The 6,189-nt window shown below is 41.4% G+C and overlaps 1 protein-coding gene across 1 annotated transcript in view; it reads left to right on the top strand.

Moving 5' to 3' along the window:
• Positions 1–3,968: 3,968 nt before the first annotated feature.
• Positions 3,969–6,189, top strand: part of poc1bl (POC1 centriolar protein homolog B (Chlamydomonas), like) — a 52,472-nt gene continuing 50,251 nt past the window's right edge. Inside the window, exon 1 of the mRNA XM_080443289.1 lies at positions 3,969–4,095. The gene's annotated coding sequence lies outside the window, so the exon portion shown is untranslated. The remainder of the gene's footprint in view (positions 4,096–6,189) is intronic.

Raw genomic sequence — 6,189 nt, 5'->3', positions numbered from 1 at the left:
TCCTACCAGTCAGGGTGCAGTGTGTTCAGTTTATCCAAGTCCTGCTTGGCCATCCAAGACTCCTGTATACACAAGACGTCACAGTCAGCCAGCAGTGTATCCACCACCAGCCGCCTCGCTTTGTCGGCAGCCGTATGTCCATATTCCCAGCAGGGCTGCTGGTCTCCCCGTTGGCGCTGGTCACCTCCACAGCTACGACTGCGGGGGCCGACGGCGCTCCGGCTCCTTGGTGCAACATCCCCTCGCTCCACGGGGAAGAGATCCTCTCTGGTAGCCTCACCCCGCCTGCTACTCCTCTTGGTCGGCGAGGCTCGAAGTATTGTCTGACGACGGACCCTGCTGGCCAGAACAGTGGGTCGTACATCTCCTTCCATTCGTTCCATTCAGCCGTGATACAGAATGAACTGAACCTGCTGTGTGGCGTCTCGATTTTCCTGCACTTCACCTCCCGGTTCATCTTCCCTTGCAGGAAGTCACGGAGAGTATCAGCATCAAGGTCCAATGTAAATTTCGTAGCAAACACGCTGACTAACTTTGTTTTCACCGTGGACAGTTTCTCATCGTTTATCACCGCCGTCCCAGTAATTCCAACTTTTTTCCGTGGAAGTTTGGCAGCGCGGTGAGCAGAGCTCTCAGGGGCTGCCGTTCGTTTGTGCCCCCGCTTCACCACTGTGCTCCAGCTTTGAGTCTCCGTCTTCCCTGGGGGAGCAGTTTCACTCCCCTGCGCAGAGGACACACTCAGGTGACGACCAAACCCTTCCTCGCGTCGGAGTTTTCCGGGTTGAGGGGAAAAGTCCCCGTTGTCCCGCCAGGGCCACCACCGTCTCCTCCACCCTTGCAGTTGCCGAGCCGGAGCTCAGTGTAGACTCTCTGCTTGAGGAGCCATCATCCGCAGGTCGAAGAGAAGGAGGCACATCTAGGAGGAATCGACCCCCCCCCCCAGCAGCAGCAGTAGTAACAGTGTTTTCCACCGCCACCAGCCGCTGGTTAAAGGAGCCAGAGACCTCCAGCAGCGTTTCACATGCCGTTGCCTGCGAGGTAAGTGAAGTTTTCAGATCTTCAATGTCTGCGTTGATCTGCTGCATTCTTCCCAGTAGGGCAGAGACATCCACATGTTTTAATGAAATGGGAGGTAATTCATCAATTCTCCTTGAACACAGCCAAGCACATTTTGATGTAGAGTTCGTCTTTCTTCTCACCTCTGTGAGCTGACCAGCGTTTAGAGTCAGGAAACAGCTCCGCCATTGTATCTCTGGAGGCTTCAATCCGTTGTGAACTGAAGCTAGTCTTAACTATCTTGATAATGTTATCTTGATCAAGCGTTCACGACTTAATCAGGAGAAAGTTCAAGAGTTCGTCTTCAACTATTGTATCTCCATCCGTAGTACGATAAATCACAGAACTTGAATTCAAATTTTTTTTGTAAATCACTGAACTTGGGTCTTTGAATATAGATATTTCTCTATACAGCCATAAATTAAAAAACATTTTAAAAAATTTTAAACATCACTACTTCTGTGTACAATTTACAAACTACGGGCTGTGCCGATATGGAAATAAACTATATTTTCCTTCAAACGTTTGACACCTCCCTCTTAAAACCCAAAAAGCCAGAAGGATCGTGAAGGATCGTGAGGCCGCGCTTTCACGGTCTGTACTCATACTGAAAGTCAAGGTCATTGTATAGCAGACGTGAAGCTCTGTGACAGTGTGATGAAACCGCTTCTGGAACAGATTCCGGTTACTCAAAGTTGGTTCCGACCCTAAAAATGACTAAATTGGGGAGAAAGAGGAGTAAAAAAACAATTGGCTATTCTAAATGAAAAAAGAAAAAAATATATATCTGCTTCTGGTGGTACTTTGGGGAAGGCCAGTGGTATGGTTTATCCTGAATGCTTTTGCAGCAAAATGGGATTCATCTGTGATTTTCTTTTTGTATATAGTGGCAAAAGGAACGTATATATATGCCTCAACTATTGTAATATAAATGTAGTATTGTGAATACATTTTATTTTAACATTTTCTAAGAAAAAAAGCAAAAATAGCCAATCTGCAAGCTCACAACGTGTCACTGCGACACGTTGTGAGCATGTAGATCGGCCATTTTCTTTTTTTTGTTTTACCATTTTAGGAAGAATTAAAAAAAATGGCCTAAGTGATTAAATCCTGAAAAAAACAAAACCCAAAATATCTCAAATCCCAGATGATCTCTCTTGAAACGAACGTCTCATATCAAGGTATCGATAAAGTCTCGCTAATTGCCCAGCCCAGCCCAATTCAAAAACAATACAACTGTCAAAAAACAGTTAACAAAAAAAAAACTGCAAAAACAGTCGCATTTTTTACCCTCCTACCAGGAGTTTATATATGAATAAGAACAACATTCCAACAACACAAATCTTGTATGGGGGTGCCTGGCACAAAATATGTTCAGATGGGGAGGCCAAATACATATTCATTTGGGGGACCTTGACATTAAAATGTTTGAGAACACTGGTGTGGCGTTGACAAACTTTCCTTTTTGCAAAATAATAATAACAGCAAAGTAAGTAGGCTACTGCATGTAAATGGCTCATTATAGCCTTATAGATGCCGGGGGGTCCTCAGCTAAATGTATTAAAACAGCGGGGCGGCAGTGGCTCAGGGGAGTCGCAAGGTTCCAGTTCGATCCCGGGCTGTCTTTGAGCAAGACGCTGAACCCCTAATTGCTCCCGTTGAGCAGGTTGGTGCCTTGCATGGTTTTCTCTGCCATCGGTGTGTGAATGGGTCAAATTAATGCACAATCTAATTGGATAAAAGCGTTATATAAATGCACCATTTACCATTTTACAGCATCACAGTCATTTTACAACACTTTATCCATTTATACGTTGGCTATTTTCAAAAATAGCAGATCTAGATAATTATGCAATTTTTTATTATTTCAAAAATCTCAAAAATGTTTGGAAAATGTTCTTATAATTTAGCATTTTTAACACAAATCTTCTATTCTGGGGGTCCCTGGCACAAAATATTTTCAGATGTGGGGGGGGTCTGTGACCAAGTTCATATCAATGTGGGGGTCCTTGACATGATACAGTTTGAGAACTACTGGCCTCATGTACAGTACTGGCCCCTAAGACAAGTAGGCAGCCATACAGGAGGATGTGGTGGCGTGTATGTATGCTGTTGCTGACATCTGCATGTATTATAGCTTCTAACAGCCCATGGCCTGGGGGGACAGGCGCGCTGTGATTGGCTAGCTGTATCGGGTCGTCTGGCCAACCGGTCCGCTTTACACGGCTGTCATCATGTCACTGAGTGAACTGTCAACCACACAGATAGAGATAAGAGCCGTTGAGATGTGACTTGTTGTTGGTTCATAATAAATAATAAAGTCATAAATGACGTTGAGGACTCTGTGGGGGATACATACAATTTACCACACAGTTAAAAACAATACTCCAAACAGCAGCTTTAAAGCTAAGACAGGCAGTACAGCCTGTACTTGTTTGAAGAGGCATTAACGGCTAATATACCTCTTAATTAATAGTTAGTTAATAATTAAGCTCCAACGTGAGAGAGAGAGAGAGAGAGAGAGAGAGAGAGAGAGAGAGAGAGAGGAGAGAGAGAGAGAGAGAGAGAGAGAGAGAGAGAGAAGTGAGAGAGAGAGAGAGTGAGCCAGTGAGGGAGAGAGAGACAGAGAGAAAGAGAGGTTAAGGGAGAGAGAGAGAGGGTGCGCGCGAGCGAGAGAGAGAAAGAGAGAGAGAGAGAAAGAGAGAGAGAGAGAGAGAGAAAGAAGAGAGAGAGAGAGAGAGAGAGAAGAGAGAGAGAAGAAGAGAGAGAGTAGAGAGAGGAGAGAGAGAGAGAGAGAGCGCGAGAGAGTATTGCCTTGACAACCAGTCAAAGCCAATCAGAGCGAGGCCGACCATCCCCCCGGGCTATGGGAGGTTTTGTTTCGTACCATCCAGCCTAACCAGAGAGAGAGAGAGAGAGAGAGAGGAGCTTTAACAAAGTGAAGACCCACACTGACATTATATTGCAAACACCCAGAGGAACCAGAAGAACTAAAACATGGATGGAGCCACAAGGAATGTATAGCTGTGATACATAAAGGTACGGTAATGGAATAGTTTTGTTTGTTTTAAATTGTCATCGTCATACTATACCATAACTTCGACTCTATAGCTTTTTCCCCCCAGAGGACATGTTGTGTAGTTATAAATACATGTGTTTATTGTTGCCATGTGCATGTTTTGAGTGTGCTAACAGTTTTCAGTGTGACTTTTAATGTAACGATCGACAGACTTCCTGACCAACTTGTTCTGTGCGGTGGTGTTGCTGCTGCTGTTGCATCGAAATTCGTGACCCCACCGAAAGTTGTTTCTATATCTCTGTCAATACAGATAAAGAAGGGGTTATGTGTATATGTTATTATCAGTGGTGGAAGGTAACTAATTACATGTACTCAAGTGCTGCAATTTGAGGTATTTGTACTTTAATTGAGTATTTCCAATTTCCAATACTTTTACTTTTACTCCACTACATCTCAGAGGCAAATATAGCTCCATAAAGAACCTCTCACTCCGCCATACAGCTCCGAGATGAGCTGTATAGCGGAGTGAGAGGTTCTTTATGGAGCTAAGGCAAATATTGTACTTTTACTCCACTACAATTATTTGAAAACTTAAGTTACTAGTTACTTAGTAGATTTTGATTATTATTACAAAAAGTACATTAACCACTACAGCCCTATATAGACATTTACATATACATTACATATACACATACATATACATATATACATATATACATATACATATACATATACATATAGCAAAAAGTTAACAGAATCACAATCTTTTCAACCACGTATATATATACATATATATATATATATATATATATATATATATATATATATATATATATATATATATATGTATATGTATATGTTGATATGTTGGCTATTAAAAAAGTTGCAGATCTACGAGCTTGTACATCTGCTATTTTTGGAGAAAAAAAGAACTTTGAAAAATATGTTATTTAAAAAAAATACATGAATCTTCTCTTCTGGGGGTGTCCCTGGTACAAAACCTTTTCAGATGTGGGGGAGGTCCCATTTAAACTATATTTTATACTTTGGCTATTCAAAAATAGCAGATCTATAACTATAAGCTCATTGCCGCACTATGAGCTTCTAGATCTGCTATTTTTGAAAAATCCCTGGCACAAAACAACAGCCAAATGCATATCATTTTGGGTCCTTGACACGAAAAAGTTTGAGAGTCACTGATACAGGCCACTTAGATTTGAATAATAGTTCCTCTTCTGATAGGAGGAGTGGAGAAGGTTTAATTTTAGTTCCGTCTCAACCTGTTCTGTTGTGAGCAGTGTTGCCATGTCCGCTTATTATAAGCGACCTTTGTGTTTCTGTCAAGTCGCTTGTACATTATTGGTGGTTGCGGGTTTTTGGGCTTGCTTGTAAAATGTTGTTGCTTATTTGGCCTTGTTTCTAAAGTGTAGTTGCTTATTTTTGGCTTGTTTCTAAAGTACATTTAATTATTTGGGCTTGTTTATAAAGTGTAGTTGCTTATTTGGGCTTGTTTGTTTCTAAAGTGTAGTTATTTATTTGGCCTTGTTTATAAAGTGTAGTAGCTTATTTGGGCTTGTTTATAAAGTGTAGTTGCCTATTTGGGCTTGTTTATAAAGTGTAGTAGCCTATTTGGGCTTGTTTATAAAGTGTAGTTGCCTATTTGGGCTTGTTTCTAAAGTGTAGTAGCTTATTTGGCCTTGTTTATAAAGTTTAGTTGCCTATTTGGGCTTGTTTATAAAGTGTAGTAGCTTATTTGGGCTTGTTTATGAAGTGTAGTTGCTTATTTGGGCTTGTTTATGAAGTGTAGTTGCTTATTTGGGCTTATTTCTAAGGTGTAGTTGCCTATTTTTGGCTTGTTTCTAAAGTGTAATTGCTTATTTGGGCTTGTTTCTAAAGTGTAATTGCTTATTTGGGCTTGTTTCTAAAGTGTAGTGGCTTAATTATTTATTTTGAAAAAAAAAGGTTATTTTTAAAATAGCCGATATGACGCGTTGTGAGCTTTTAGATCTACTATTTTCAAATATAGGTTTAAAGTGCTCAACGTGGCCCATGATAGTCTTTTGGCCTTGTTTTCCTAGACCCGGTTGCTTGTTTCTCTCGCAAGATCTGGCAAC

The sequence above is a fragment of the Gymnoscopelus braueri genome (genome assembly GCF_963280865.1).
Source record: "Gymnoscopelus braueri genome assembly, chromosome: 11".
NCBI lineage: Eukaryota > Metazoa > Chordata > Actinopteri > Myctophiformes > Myctophidae > Gymnoscopelus > Gymnoscopelus braueri.
This window is presented reverse-complemented; position numbering and strand designations above follow the sequence as displayed.